Source organism: Pseudophryne corroboree, chromosome 11 (assembly GCF_028390025.1).
Source record: "Pseudophryne corroboree isolate aPseCor3 chromosome 11, aPseCor3.hap2, whole genome shotgun sequence".
In the NCBI taxonomy this organism is placed as follows: Eukaryota; Metazoa; Chordata; class Amphibia; order Anura; family Myobatrachidae; genus Pseudophryne; species Pseudophryne corroboree.
The window spans coordinates 254805628-254821851 of record NC_086454.1 but is presented as its reverse complement, the minus strand read 5'-3'; positions in this window follow the sequence as shown (position 1 = coordinate 254821851).

The following is a 16224-nucleotide window of genomic DNA, read 5'->3' as shown; positions in this document are numbered from 1 at the left end:
ATTAAGTACATACAATAAAAATCACAATGGAGTATGATCCCAATCTGGTGAATTGGCCTGCTTGCAATTGTGAAGAATGCAGTTGTTAAGAATGTGATTTAAGAATGGAGTTAGAACCGGAACTGAAAACCATTTCTCCTCTCTTCACAGGTAAAAACACCATCTTCATGCTTGTATATCTGAGTCTCTCATCTCTCTCTGGCTACACTTTTCACACCCCAAGGAAGTTTGTCTGCAAATGTCTGTGATCCTTCTTCAATGCAAAATAACCTCTGTTAATTAGCTGAACTTCTGATTGCATACCTCCCCCTTTGCCAGCTGATATAGTTGGAGCATTTAAGAGCAATATTATCAAGGCCTGCAGTCAGTACTTGGCCTGCTTGCAATTGTGAAGAATGCAGTTGTTAAGAATGTGATTTAAGAATGGAGTTAGAACCGGAACTGAAAACCATTTCTCCTCTCTTCACAGGTAAAAACACCATCTTCATGCTTGTATATCTGAGTCTCTCATCTCTCTCTGGCTACACTTTTCACACCCCAAGGAAGTTTGTCTGCAAATGTCTGTGATCCTTCTTCAATGCAAAATAACCTCTGTTAATTAGCTGAACTTCTGATTGCATACCTCCCCCTTTGCCAGCTGATATAGTTGGAGCATTTAAGAGCAATATTATCAAGGCCTGCAGTCAGTACTTGGCCTGCTTGCAATTGTGAAGAATGCAGTTGTTAAGAATGTGATTTAAGAATGGAGTTAGAACCGGAACTGAAAACCATTTCTCCTCTCTTCACAGGTAAAAACACCATCTTCATGCTTGTATATCTGAGTCTCTCATCTCTCTCTGGCTACACTTTTCACACCCCAAGAAAGTTTGTCTGCAAATGTCTGTGATCCTTCTTCAATGCAAAATAACCTCTGTTAATTAGTAGAGATGTGCACTTGAAATTTTTCGGGTTTTGTGTTTTGGTTTTGGGTTCGGTTCCGCGGCCGTGTTTTGGGTTCGACCGCGTTGTGGCAAAACCTCACCGAATTTTTTTTGTCGGATTCGGGTGTGTTTTGGATTCGGGTGTTTTTTTTCAAAAAACACTAAAAAACAGCTTAAATCATAGAATTTGGGGGTCATTTTGATCCCAAAGTATTATTAACCTCAAAAACCATAATTTCCACTCATTTTCAGTCTATTCTGAATACCTCACACCTCACAATATTATTTTTAGTCCTAAAATTTGCACCGAGGTCGCTGGATGACTAAGCTAAGCGACCCTAGTGGCCGACACAAACACCTGGCCCATCTAGGAGTGGCACTGCAGTGTCACGCAGGATGTCCCTTCCAAAAAACACTCCCCAAACAGCACATGACGCAAAGAAGAAAAAAAGAGGCGCAATGAGGTAGCTGTGTGAGTAAGCTAAGCGACCCTAGTGGCCGACACAAACACCTGGCCCATCTAGGAGTGGCACTGCAGTGTCACGCAGGATGTCCCTTCCAAAAAACACTCCCCAAACAGCACATGACGCAAAGAAGAAAAAAAGAGGCGCAATGAGGTAGCTGTGTGAGTAAGCTAAGCGACCCTAGTGGCCGACACAAACACCTGGCCCATCTAGGAGCGGCACTGCAGTGTCACGCAGGATGTCCCTTCCAAAAAACCCTCCCCAAACAGCACATGACGCAAAGAAAAAAAGAGGCGCAATGAGGTAGCTGTGTGAGTAAGCTAAGCGACCCTAGTGGCCGACACAAACACCGGTCCCATCTAGGAGTGGCACTGCAGTGTCACGCAGGATGGCCCTTCCAAAAAACACTCCCCAAACAGCACATGACGCAAAGAAGAAAAAAAGAGGCGCAATGAGGTAGCTGTGTGAGTAAGCTAAGCGACCCTAGTGGCCGACACAAACACCTGGCCCATCTAGGAGTGGCACTGCAGTGTCACGCAGGATGTCCCTTCCAAAAAACCCTCCCCAAACAGCACATGACGCAAAGAAAAAAAGAGGCGCAATGAGGTAGCTGTGTGAGTAAGATAAGCGACCCTAGTGGCCGACACAAACACCGGGCCCATCTAGGAGTGGCACTGCAGTGTCACGCAGGATGTCCCTTCCAAAAAACCCTCCCCAAACAGCACATGACGCAAAGAAAAAAAGAGGCGCAATGAGGTAGCTGTGTGAGTAAGATAAGCGACCCTAGTGGCCGACACAAACACCGGGCCCATCTAGGAGTGGCACTGCAGTGTCACGCAGGATGGCCCTTCCAAAAAACACTCCCCAAACAGCACATGACGCAAATAAAAATGAAAGAAAAAAGAGGTGCAAGATGGAATTGTCCTTGGGCCCTCCCACCCACCCTTATGTTGTATAAACAGGACATGCACACTTTAACCAACCCATCATTTCAGTGACAGGGTCTGCCACACGACTGTGACTGAAATGACGGGTTGGTTTGGACCCCCACCTAAAAAGAAGCAATTAATCTCTCCTTGCACAAACTGGCTCTACAGAGGCAAGATGTCCACCTCATCATCATCCTCCGATATATCACCGTGTACATCCCCCTCCTCACAGATTATCAATTCGTCCCCACTGGAATCCACCATCTCAGCTCCCTGTGTACTTTGTGGAGGCAATTGCTGCTGGTCAATGTCTCCACGGAGGAATTGATTATAATTCATTTTAATGAACATCATCTTCTCCACATTTTCTGGATGTAACCTCGTACGCCGATTGCTGACAAGGTGAGCGGCGGCACTAAACACTCTTTCGGAGTACACACTTGTGGGAGGGCAACTTAGGTAGAATAAAGCCAGTTTGTGTAAGGGCCTCCAAATTGCCTCTTTTTCCTGCCAGTATAAGTACGGACTGTGTGACGTGCCTACTTGGATGCGGTCACTCATATAATCCTCCACCATTCTTTCAATGGTGAGAGAATCATATGCAGTGACAGTAGACGACATGTCCGTAATCGTTGTCAGGTCCTTCAGTCCGGACCAGATGTCAGCATCAGCAGTCGCTCCAGACTGCCCTGCATCACCGCCAGCGGGTGGGCTCGGAATTCTGAGCCTTTTCCTCGCACCCCCAGTTGCGGGAGAATGTGAAGGAGGAGATGTTGACAGGTCGCGTTCCGCTTGACTTGACAATTTTCTCACCAGCAGGTCTTTGAACCCCAGCAGACTTGTGTCTGCCGGAAAGAGAGATCCAAGGTAGGCTTTAAATCTAGGATCGAGCATGGTGGCCAAAATGTAGTGCTCTGATTTCAACAGATTGACCACCCGTGAATCCTTGTTAAGCGAATTAAGGGCTCCATCCACAAGTCCCACATGCCTAGCGGAATCGCTCTGTGTTAGATCCTCCTTCAATGTCTCCAGCTTCTTCTGCAAAAGCCTGATGAGGGGAATGACCTGACTCAGGCTGGCAGTGTCTGAACTGACTTCACGTGTGGCAAGTTCAAACGGCATCAGAACCTTGCACAATGTTGAAATCATTCTCCACTGCGCTTGAGACAGGTGCATTCCACCTCCTATATCGTGCTGAATTGTATAGGCTTGAATGGCCTTTTGCTGCTCCTCCAACCTCTGAAGCATATAGAGGGTTGAATTCCACCTCGTTACCACTTCTTGCTTCAGATGATGGCAGGGCAGGTTCAGTTGTTTTTGGTGGTGCTCCAGTCTTCTGTACGTGGTGCCTGTACGCCGAAAGTGACCCGCAATTCTTCTGGCCACCGACAGCATCTCTTGCACACCCCTGTCGATTTTTAAAAAATTCTGCACCACCAAATTCAAGGTATGTGCAAAACATGGGACGTGCTGGAATTTGCCCATATTTAATGCACACACAATATTGCTGGCGTTGTCCGATGCCACAAATCCACAGGAGAGTCCAATTGGGGTAAGCCATTCCGCGATGATCTTCCTCAGTTGCCGTAAGAGGTTTTCAGCTGTGTGCGTATTCTGGAAAGCGGTGATACAAAGCGTAGCCTGCCTAGGAAAGAGTTGGCGTTTGCGAGATGCTGCTACTGGTGCCGCCGCTGCTGTTCTTGCGGCGGGAGTCCATACATCTACCCAGTGGGCTGTCACAGTCATATAGTCCTGACCCTGCCCTGCTCCACTTGTCCACATGTCCGTGGTTAAGTGGACATTGGGTACAACTGCATTTTTTAGGACACTGGTGAGTCTTTTTCTGACGTCCGTGTACATTCTCGGTATCGCCTGCCTAGAGAAGTGGAACCTAGATGGTATTTGGTAACGGGGGCACACTGCCTCAATAAATTGTCTAGTTCCCTGTGAACTAACGGCGGATACCGGACGCACGTCTAACACCAACATAGTTGTCAAGGCCTCAGTTATCCGCTTTGCAGCAGGATGACTGCTGTGATATTTCATCTTCCTCGCAAAGGACTGTTGGACAGTCAATTGCTTACTGGAAGTAGTACAAGTGGTCTTCCGACTTCCCCTCTCGGATGACGATCGACTCCCAGCAGCAACAACAGCAGCGCCAGCAGCAGTAGGCATTACACTCAAGGATGCATCGGAGGAATCCCAGGCAGGAGAGGACTCGTCAGAATTGCCAGTGACATGGCCTGCAGGACTATTGGCATTCCTGGGTAAGGAGGAAATTGACACTGAGGGAGTTGGTGGGGTGGTTTGCGTGAGCTTGGTTACAAGAGGAAGGGATTTACTGGTCAGTGGACTGCTTCCGCTGTCACCCAAAGTTTTTGAACTTGTCACTGACTTATTATGAATGCGCTGCAGGTGACGTATAAGGGAGGATGTTCCGAGGTGGTTAACGGCCTTACCCCTACTTATTACAGCTTGACAAAGGCAACACACGGCTTGACACCTGTTGTCCGCCTTTGTGTTGAAATAATTCCACACCGAAGAGCTGATTTTTTTGGTATTTTCACCAGGCATGTCAATGGCCATATTCCTCCCACGGACAACAGGTGTCTCCCCGGGTGCCTGACTTAAACAAACCACCTCACCATCAGAATCCTCCTGGTCAATTTCCTCCCCAGCGCCAGCAACACCCATATCCTCCTCATCCTGGTGTACTTCAACACTGACATCTTCAATCTGACTATCAGGAACTGGACTGTGGGTGCTCCTTCCAGCACTTGCAGGGGGCGTGCAAATGGTGGAAGGCACATGCTCTTCACGTCCAGTGTTGGGAAGGTCAGGCATCACAACCGACACAATTGGACTCTCCTTGTGGATTTGGGATTTCGAAGAACGCACAGTTCTTTGCGGTGCTTTTGCCAGCTTGAGTCTTTTCATTTTTCTAGCGAGAGGCTGAGTGCTTCCATCCTCATGTGAAGCTGAACCACTAGCCATGAACATAGGCCAGGGCCTCAGCCGTTCCTTGCCACTCCGTGTGGTAAATGGCATATTGGCAAGTTTACGCTTCTCCTCCGACAATTTTATTTTAGGTTTTGGAGTCCTTTTTTTACTGATATTTGGTGTTTTGGATTTTACATGCTCTGTACTATGACATTGGGCATCGGCCTTGGCAGACGACGTTGCTGGCATTTCATCGTCTCGGCCATGACTAGTGGCAGCAGCTTCAGCACGAGGTGGAAGTGGATCTTGATCTTTCCCTAATTTTGGAACCTCAACATTTTTGTTCTCCATATTTTAATAGGGACAACTAAAAGGCACCTCAGGTAAACAATGGAGATGGATGGATACTAGTATACTTATGGATGGACTGCCGAGTGCCGACACAGAGGTAGCTACAGCCGTGGACTACCGTACTGTGTCTGCTGCTAATATAGACTGGATGATAATGAGATGAAATCAATATATATGTATATATAATATCACTAGTACTGCAGCCGGACAGGTATATATTATATATTTATTATGTAATGACTGATGACGGACCTGCTGGACACTGTCAGCTCAGCAGCACCGCAGACTGCTACAGTAAGCTACTATAGTAGTATGTATAAAGAAGAAAGAAAAAAACAACAACCACGGGTAGGTGGTATACAATTATGGATGGACTGCCGAGTGCCGACACAGAGGTAGCTACAGCCGTGGACTAACGTACTGTGTCTGCTGATAATATAGACTGGATGATAATGAGATGAAATCAATATATATGTATATATAATATCACTAGTACTGCAGCCGGACAGGTATATATTATATATTTATTATGTAATGACTGATGACGGACCTGCTGGACACTGTCAGCTCAGCAGCACCACAGACTGCTACAGTAAGCTACTATAGTAGTATGTATAAAGAAGAAAGAAAAAAACAACAACCACGGGTAGGTGGTATACAATTATGGATGGACTGCCGAGTGCCGACACAGAGGTAGCTACAGCCGTGGAGTAACGTACTGTGTCTGCTGCTAATATAGACTGGATGATAATGAGATGAAATCAATATATATGTATATATAATATCACTAGTACTGCAGCCGGACAGGTATATATTATATATTTATTATGTAATGACTGATGACGGACCTGCTGGACACTGTCAGCTCAGCAGCACCGCAGACTGCTACAGTAAGCTACTATAGTAGTATGTATAAAGAAGAAAGAAAAAAAAAAAACACGGGTAGGTGCTAGGTGGTATACAATATTATATATATATTATATACAATTATATATATATATATATATATATATTAAACTCATAAACTGGTGGTGATTTATTAAACTGGTGGTCAGGTCACTGGTCACACTATCAGCAACTTGCAAGTAGTACTCCTGAGTCCTAAGCAGACAATCACAATATATATTATACTGGTGGTCAGTGTGGTCACAAACAATGGCAGTGTGGCTGGCACTCTGGCAGCAAAAGTGTGCACTGTACGTTATATGTACTCCTGAGTCCTGAGTCCTGCTCTCAGACTCTAACTGCTCCCCACTGTCAGTGTCTCCCCCACAAGTCAGATAATACAGTCACACTATCTCTTTCTATCACTTCAGCAAGTACTAGTAGTAGTAGTACTCCTCCTAATGCTCCCCAAATTACTACTGTGTCTCTCTCTGTCTCACTCTCTTCTCGAATCTCTATAAACGGAGAGGACGCCAGACACGCCCTCTCCCTATGAATCTCAATGCACGTGTGAAAAATGGCGGCGACGCGCGGCTCCTTATATAGAATCCGAGTCTCGCGATAGAATCCGAGCCTCGCGAGAATCCGACAGCGTGATGATGACGTTCGGGCGCGCTCGGGTTAACCGAGCAAGGCGGGAAGATCCGAGTCGCTCGGACCCGTGTGAAAAAACATGAAGTTTGGGCGGGTTCGGATTCCGAGGAACCGAACCCGCTCATCTCTATTAATTAGCTGAACTTCTGATTGCATACCTCCCCCTTTGCCAGCTGATATAGTTGGAGCATTTAAGAGCAATATTATCAAGGCCTGCAGTCAGGACTTGGCCTGCTTGCAATTGTGAAGAATGCAGTTGTTAAGAATGTGATTTAAGAATGGAGTTAGAACCGGAACTGAAAACCATTTCTCCTCTCTTCACAGGTAAAAACACCATCTTCATGCTTGTATATCTGAGTCTCTCATCTCTCTCTGGCTACACTTTTCACACCCCAAGGAAGTTTGTCTGCAAATGTCTGTGATCCTTCTTCAATGCAAAATAACCTCTGTTAATTAGCTGAACTTCTGATTGCATACCTCCCCCTTTGCCAGCTGATATAGTTGGAGCATTTAAGAGCAATATTATCAAGGCCTGCAGTCAGTACTTGGCCTGCTTGCAATTGTGAAGAATGCAGTTGTTAAGAATGTGATTTAAGAATGGAGTTAGAACCGGAACTGAAAACCATTTCTCCTCTCTTCACAGGTAAAAACACCATCTTCATGCTTGTATATCTGAGTCTCTCATCTCTCTCTGGCTACACTTTTCACACCCCAAGGAAGTTTGTCTGCAAATGTCTGTGATCCTTCTTCAATGCAAAATAACCTCTGTTAATTAGCTGAACTTCTGATTGCATACCTCCCCCTTTGCCAGCTGATATAGTTGGAGCATTTAAGAGCAATATTATCAAGGCCTGCAGTCCGGACTTGGCCTGCTTGCAATTGTGAAGAATGCAGTTGTTAAGAATGTGATTTAAGAATGGAGTTAGAACCGGAACTGAAAACCATTTCTCCTCTCTTCACAGGTAAAAACACCATCTTCATGCTTGTATATCTGAGTCTCTCATCTCTCTCTGGCTACACTTTTCACACCCCAAGGAAGTTTGTCTGCAAATGTCTGTGATCCTTCTTCAATGCAAAATAACCTCTGTTAATTAGCTGAACTTCTGATTGCATACCTCCCCCTTTGCCAGCTGATATAGTTGGAGCATTTAAGAGCAATATTATCAAGGCCTACAGTCAGTACTTGGCCTGCTTGCAATTGTGAAGAATGCAGTTGTTAAGAATGTGATTTAAGAATGGAGTTAGAACCGGAACTGAAAACCATTTCTCCTCTCTTCACAGGTAAAAACACCATCTTCATGCTTGTATATCTGAGTCTCTCATCTCTCTCTGGCTACACTTTTCACACCCCAAGGAAGTTTGTCTGCAAATGTCTGTGATCCTTCTTCAATGCAAAATAACCTCTGTTAATTAGCTGAACTTCTGATTGCATACCTCCCCCTTTGCCAGCTGATATAGTTGGAGCATTTAAGAGCAATATTATCAAGGCCTGCAGTCAGGACTTGGCCTGCTTGCAATTGTGAAGAATGCAGTTGTTAAGAATGTGATTTAAGAATGGAGTTAGAACCGGAACTGAAAACCATTTCTCCTCTCTTCACAGGTAAAAACACCATCTTCATGCTTGTATATCTGAGTCTCTCATCTCTCTCTGGCTACACTTTTCACACCCCAAGGAAGTTTGTCTGCAAATGTCTGTGATCCTTCTTCAATGCAAAATAACCTCTGTTAATTAGCTGAACTTCTGATTGCATACCTCCCCCTTTGCCAGCTGATATAGTTGGAGCATTTAAGAGCAATATTATCAAGGCCTGCAGTCAGTACTTGGCCTGCTTGCAATTGTGAAGAATGCAGTTGTTAAGAATGTGATTTAAGAATGGAGTTAGAACCGGAACTGAAAACCATTTCTCCTCTCTTCACAGGTAAAAACACCATCTTCATGCTTGTATATCTGAGTCTCTCATCTCTCTCTGGCTACACTTTTCACACCCCAAGGAAGTTTGTCTGCAAATGTCTGTGATCCTTCTTCAATGCAAAATAACCTCTGTTAATTAGCTGAACTTCTGATTGCATACCTCCCCCTTTGCCAGCTGATATAGTTGGAGCATTTAAGAGCAATATTATCAAGGCCTGCAGTCAGTACTTGGCCTGCTTGCAATTGTGAAGAATGCAGTTGTTAAGAATGTGATTTAAGAATGGAGTTAGAACCGGAACTGAAAACCATTTCTCCTCTCTTCACAGGTAAAAACACCATCTTCATGCTTGTATATCTGAGTCTCTCATCTCTCTCTGGCTACACTTTTCACACCCCAAGGAAGTTTGTCTGCAAATGTCTGTGATCCTTCTTCAATGCAAAATAACCTCTGTTAATTAGCTGAACTTCTGATTGCATACCTCCCCCTTTGCCAGCTGATATAGTTGGAGCATTTAAGAGCAATATTATCAAGGCCTGCAGTCCGGACTTGGCCTGCTTGCAATTGTGAAGAATGCAGTTGTTAAGAATGTGATTTAAGAATGGAGTTAGAACCGGAACTGAAAACCATTTCTCCTCTCTTCACAGGTAAAAACACCATCTTCATGCTTGTATATCTGAGTCTCTCATCTCTCTCTGGCTACACTTTTCACACCCCAAGGAAGTTTGTCTGCAAATGTCTGTGATCCTTCTTCAATGCAAAATAACCTCTGTTAATTAGCTGAACTTCTGATTGCATACCTCCCCCTTTGCCAGCTGATATAGTTGGAGCATTTAAGAGCAATATTATCAAGGCCTACAGTCAGTACTTGGCCTGCTTGCAATTGTGAAGAATGCAGTTGTTAAGAATGTGATTTAAGAATGGAGTTAGAACCGGAACTGAAAACCATTTCTCCTCTCTTCACAGGTAAAAACACCATCTTCATGCTTGTATATCTGAGTCTCTCATCTCTCTCTGGCTACACTTTTCACACCCCAAGGAAGTTTGTCTGCAAATGTCTGTGATCCTTCTTCAATGCAAAATAACCTCTGTTAATTAGCTGAACTTCTGATTGCATACCTCCCCCTTTGCCAGCTGATATAGTTGGAGCATTTAAGAGCAATATTATCAAGGCCTGCAGTCAGTACTTGGCCTGCTTGCAATTGTGAAGAATGCAGTTGTTAAGAATGTGATTTAAGAATGGAGTTAGAACCGGAACTGAAAACCATTTCTCCTCTCTTCACAGGTAAAAACACCATCTTCATGCTTGTATATCTGAGTCTCTCATCTCTCTCTGGCTACACTTTTCACACCCCAAGGAAGTTTGTCTGCAAATGTCTGTGATCCTTCTTCAATGCAAAATAACCTCTGTTAATTAGCTGAACTTCTGATTGCATACCTCCCCCTTTGCCAGCTGATATAGTTGGAGCATTTAAGAGCAATATTATCAAGGCCTGCAGTCAGGACTTGGCCTGCTTGCAATTGTGGAGAATGCAGTTGTTAAGAATGTGATTTAAGAATGGAGTTAGAACCGGAACTGAAAACCATTTCTCCTCTCTTCACAGGTAAAAACACCATCTTCATGCTTGTATATCTGAGTCTCTCATCTCTCTCTGGCTACACTTTTCACACCCCAAGGAAGTTTGTCTGCAAATGTCTGTGATCCTTCTTCAAAGCAAAATAACCTCTGTTAATTAGCTGAACTTCTGATTGCATACCTCCCCCTTTGCCAGCTGATATAGTTGGAGCATTTAAGAGCAATATTATCAAGGCCTGCAGTCAGGACTAGGCCTGCTTGCAATTGTGAAGAATGCAGTTGTTAAGAATGTGATTTAAGAATGGAGTTAGAACCGGAGTTTGAACTGGATTTGGACTACGCTAAAATCTCGAATAAAACAATTTCCCCAAACACTGCAACTCAGGACCATCATGTGGCCTCTCCTCACCTCTGCCTTGAGAACACCAGGACCAATGCCTACTACTTCTCTGTCCAAGAACATCATGACTGCCCCCAAGACTACCCCTCAAGCTGAGCAGGGAACTGAGGGGCGTGCGCATCAGGACCAGATTTTGCTGGGTCTGTTCCATTGGACATTAGTGTGCACTCCACATTCTTACACCCACCCGCACTGCTCCCCACACTCTCACACCCACCCGCACTGCTGTCATGAGACCAGGACATTTATCATTTCCACAAATTAATGATTTCCTGCAAATGTGTCTTTCTCTTCTTTCTTCTTACAGGGTACTTTCCCCCCACTGTGTGCTTTTCCTGTAATGTTTACCTCCATTGGTTGCACACCCTGCCAGCAGTAACCTACACAGTGCGCCTCACATGGCTGCCTCGGATGGTTCCTCCATGGGCAGGGTGTGCTTCATTTGGATCTTTCCATGCAGGGTATAGCATACTCCTACACTCGTGTCAGTTTTCCCGTGAATGCATTTGGCCCTTGTATGGCTCATCTCCCACTGTGTAACCTTCGTAGTGCGCCAAACATGGCTGCCTTATCTGGTAAACTTGTGGATGGGATGAAAAATACATGGACCTGATGGTTTTATTGGAACCCTACATTGAACCTAAGGACTCTGCAATCTCCCCGTTTTGTGTTCTCTTCTAGGGGTGGACTATTCCACCCTGGGTAATCCTACGCAGAGCGCCTAAGATGGCTGCCGCACCTGGTACCTTGTGAGGGTGGAATACACAACCCCTGGAGGTTATTACCCAAAATGCTTACACCAACCCTGCATTATGCTTTCTGTCTTTACTGTCTGTGTGGTTTATCTTTTGATGTAATACTTAAATCTTCTGTATTATGTGCATTGTTTGAGTTCTAGTTGGCGCCGCGGATGGCTGCCTCGGTGCTGCTCTGCCAAGCTGCCTTTGTGTTTAGTCCTACATGTATAATATGTCTAATATGTTGAGTCTATTGTACAGTTGCAATGTGCAGTATCAACTCATACGTGTAATGTGTGTAATGTATGCTATGTTCTTCCCCCTTCGTATGCTATGTATTCACCCTTCATGTTGCTGCTTGGCGATGCATTGTACCACAAAGAATTCCTAGTGTACGTGAGTACACCTGGCCAATAAAGCTGATTCTGATTCTGATATGGATCTATCAAGCAAAGCAATATTGTGGTTAAATAACCAATAAAGTGGTTCTCCTAAAAGACAGCAGTCCTAATAATACCTGAGAAAGTCCTATTGTTGGTTAACACATGGTCATACTGTCCTGCTTGGTGGATAGAAATGAAAGTATAGCAAAGAAAAAGTGTAAGCTGAAAACCTTCATGTTTTGTTTGGTATCTGCTGCCCTACCATTTACCCAATGTAGTGAAGGGGTGGATGAGAGTACTAAGGATGAAATGCAGTTCCGTATGAAGGAACAATAAAATGATTGGGTGGTATTGAATTCTTTTCACCCCCTTCCACACCCGTTCTATTTCTGCTGACGATATCAGCTTGATATCCTTGGGGTGGCGAGGGCGCCCATCCCTTCACGCAGCTAAACCATGATATGCGCGATTACAGGGATCACTTTAGAAAGGAGGTTGGTCATGCTATATCATTTGAATACTGCCCAATGAATCTGCTTTCAATGTGGTATTCCACAGTAGCACCTGCTGTTAAAGACAAGTGCAGGGGAGACTGGGTATCCCTTTGTGATGAGAGTTCAAGTGAAGATAAGAGTTTGGAAGCTAATAGGCTTAGTACACTGATGTGTAGGGAGATATAGAGTGCAAAAAGCAGAGCAGTAGTATATGTATACCATAATTATGCACAGTGGTATATGACCTAAACCCTAAAGGATTGAATGAAAAAATCAACTGGAACACTCTTAACTGAGTGTTATACCTATATTGAGTTTTCTCTTTTATAGTTATTTGTGTAATATGAATCTGTCATATGTATATATATTATGGTATTCATATAATGGTACAGTTTTGTCTATGTATTTGGGCCGAATGTGTTATACTTGGAGGAATCATCCATTCTTTAATATAAACATTTACTGTATGATCTGCTATCTTCTTTATCTATCTACTGTATATACACACACATCTGTATCTATACACACACACAAACCTGGATTAAGGCTTCACGGGACCTGGGGTACGTAAGATAGGGGGGCAATAAGATCTAATATATATATATATATATATATATATATATATATATATATTAACCCAGAACCTAAACTTTAAGCACAGCCAGCCTTACTTTTTTTTACTTTGCTGGCGGGCTGCTGTCACAAATATTGTAGGAGAGCTAGAGTTCCTCTCTCTACAAACACTCCGCTGGGTGCTGGCTCCACACAACCCCTCACTTCACAAGCCTCCTCCTAGTTCCCTGCAGCCTGCATGTCTAGCCAATGACTGAACTGCAGGCTGCTGCTTCACAGATTATTGGACAGCTGAGCTGCTGCTCAGCTGTCCTGCCTTGAGCCCCTTACAACCCACCCCACTATTGGACAGCTACTAATGCTGCCCAGGCTCAGCAGCCCTGCGTGGCGTACGGTGTCAGCGCTGGTGTTTTGATGATGCAGAGGGGAGCTGTGAGCAATGAGAGCTGCGACAGCTATCGCCCAGCTACCTTCACTGCTTGTGGTGCCACCGCTGCCACACCAGCATCTGGCAGTGCAGTGGGGAGCCTTCAACACAGTACCGCAGATCGGATCAGAGATCCGATCTGTGGTGGGTGGCAGGGCTGCGGGGGGCCCTATTCAAAAGTACTTACCCCCAGGGACCCGCCTTAATTCTGCTCTGCACACACATGCAAATAAATAAATATATATATATATATATATATAGTGCCTTGCTAAAGTATTCACCCCCCTTCTTCATGTTTTGTTGCCTCACAACCTGGAATTAAAATGGATTGTTTGAAGTTTGCATCATTTCATTCACAGAACATGCCTACAACTTTGAAGATGTTTTTTTTATTGTGAAGCAAACAAAAAATAGGACGCAATAGCAGAAAACTTCAGCATGCATAACTATTCACCCCCCTAAAGTCAGTACTTTGGAGAGCCACCTTTTGCGGCAATTACAGCTGCAAGTCGCTTTGGATAAGTTTCTATGAGCTTGCCACATCTTGCCGCTGGGATTTTTGCCCAATCCTCAAGGCAAAACTGCTCCAGCTCCTTCATGTTGGATGGTTTCCGCTTGTGAACATCAATCTTCAAATCTGACCACAGATTCTCAATTGGATTGAGATCTGGGCTTTGACTAGGCCATTCCAACACATTTAAATGTTTCCTCTTAAACCACTCGAGTGTTGCTTTAGCAGTATGCTTTGGGTCATTGTCCTGCTGGAAGGTGAACCTCAGTTCGAGTCTCAAATCACAGGCAGACTGAAACAGGTTTTGCTCAAGAATATCCCTGTATTTAGAACCATCCATCTTTCCCTTGACTCAAAACAGTTTACCAGTCCCTGCTGCTTAAAAACATCCCCGCAGCATGATGCTGCCACCACCATGTTTCACTGTAGGGATGGTGTTCTCGGGGTGATGGGCTGTGTTGGGTTTGCGCCAGACATAGTGTTTTCCTTGGTGGCCGAAAACTTAAATTTTAGTCTCATCTGACCAGAGCACCTTCCTCCATACATTTGGGGAGTAGTCCACATGCCTTTTGGCATACTCAAAACATGCCTTCTTATTTTTAACACTAAGTCATGGCTTTTTTCTGGCTACTCTTCCATAAAGCCCAGCTCTATGGAGTGTAGGACTTATTTTGGTCACATGCGCAGATACACCAGTCTCTGCTGTGGAACTCTGTAGCTCCTTCAGGGTTACCTTTGGTCTATGTGCTGCCTCTCTGATTAATGCCCTCCTTGCCCGGTATGTGTGTTTTGGTGGCCGGCCCTGTGGTACCATGTCTTTCCATTTGAAGATGATGGACTTGATGGTGCTCTGGGGGATCATCAAAGATTTGAATATTTTTTTTATAACCCAACCCTGACTTGTACTTCTCAACAACTTTGTCCCTGACTTGTTTGGAAAGCTCCTTGGTCTTCATGATGTGATGTCTCTTTCTTAGTGGTGTTGCAGCCTCTGGGGCCTTTTAGAAAAGTTGTGTTTATACTGACAGATCATGTGACACTTAGATTGCACACAGGTGGACTTTATTTCACTAATTATGTAACTTCTGAAGGTAATTGTTTGCACCAGAACTTTTGAGGGGTTTCATAGCAAAGGGGGTGAATACATATCCACATGCCAATTTAAAAAAATTTATTTATAAAAAAATGATTTTTCTAATTTTCACATTTTTATTTATAAAAATTATTTTTTATATAAATTTTTCTCATTTCACATCACCAACTTAGACTATTTTGTGCATATCCATCACATAAAATTCAGATAAAAAAAATTAAATTACAAGTTGTAATGTAACAAAATAGGTAAAATGCCAAGGGGGGTGAATACTTTAGCAAGGCACTATACATACATACATACATACATACATACATACATACATACATACATACATTAGTGATGTGCACCGGAAATTATTTGGGTTTTGTGTTTTGGTTTTGGATTCGGGTCTGCGGCCGTGTTTTGGATTCAGACGCGTTTTGGCAAAACCTCCCTGAAATTTTTTTGTCGGATTCGGGTGTGTTTTGGATTCGGGTGTTTTTTTACAAAAAACCCTCAAAAACAGCTTAAATCATAGAATTTGGGGGTCATTTTGATCCCATAGTATTATTAACCTCAAAAACCATAATTTCCACTCATTTTCAGTCTATTCTGAACACCTCACACCTCACAATATTATTTTTAGTCCTAAAATTTGCACCGAGGTCGCTGGATGGCTAAGCTAAGCGACACAAGTGGCCGACACAAACACCTGGCCCATCTCGGAGTGGCACTGCAGTGTCAGGCATGATGGCACTTCAAAAAAATAGTCCCCAAACAGCACATGATGCAAAGAAAAAAAGAGGCGCACCAAGGTCGCTGTGTGACTAAGCTAAGCGACACAAGTAGCCGACACAAACACCTGGCCCATCTAGGAGTGGCACTGCAGTGTCAGGCAGGATGGCACTTCAAAAAAATTGTCCCCAAACAGCACATGATGCAAAGAAAAAAAGAGGTGCACCAAGGTCGCTGGATGGCTAAGCTAAGCAACACAA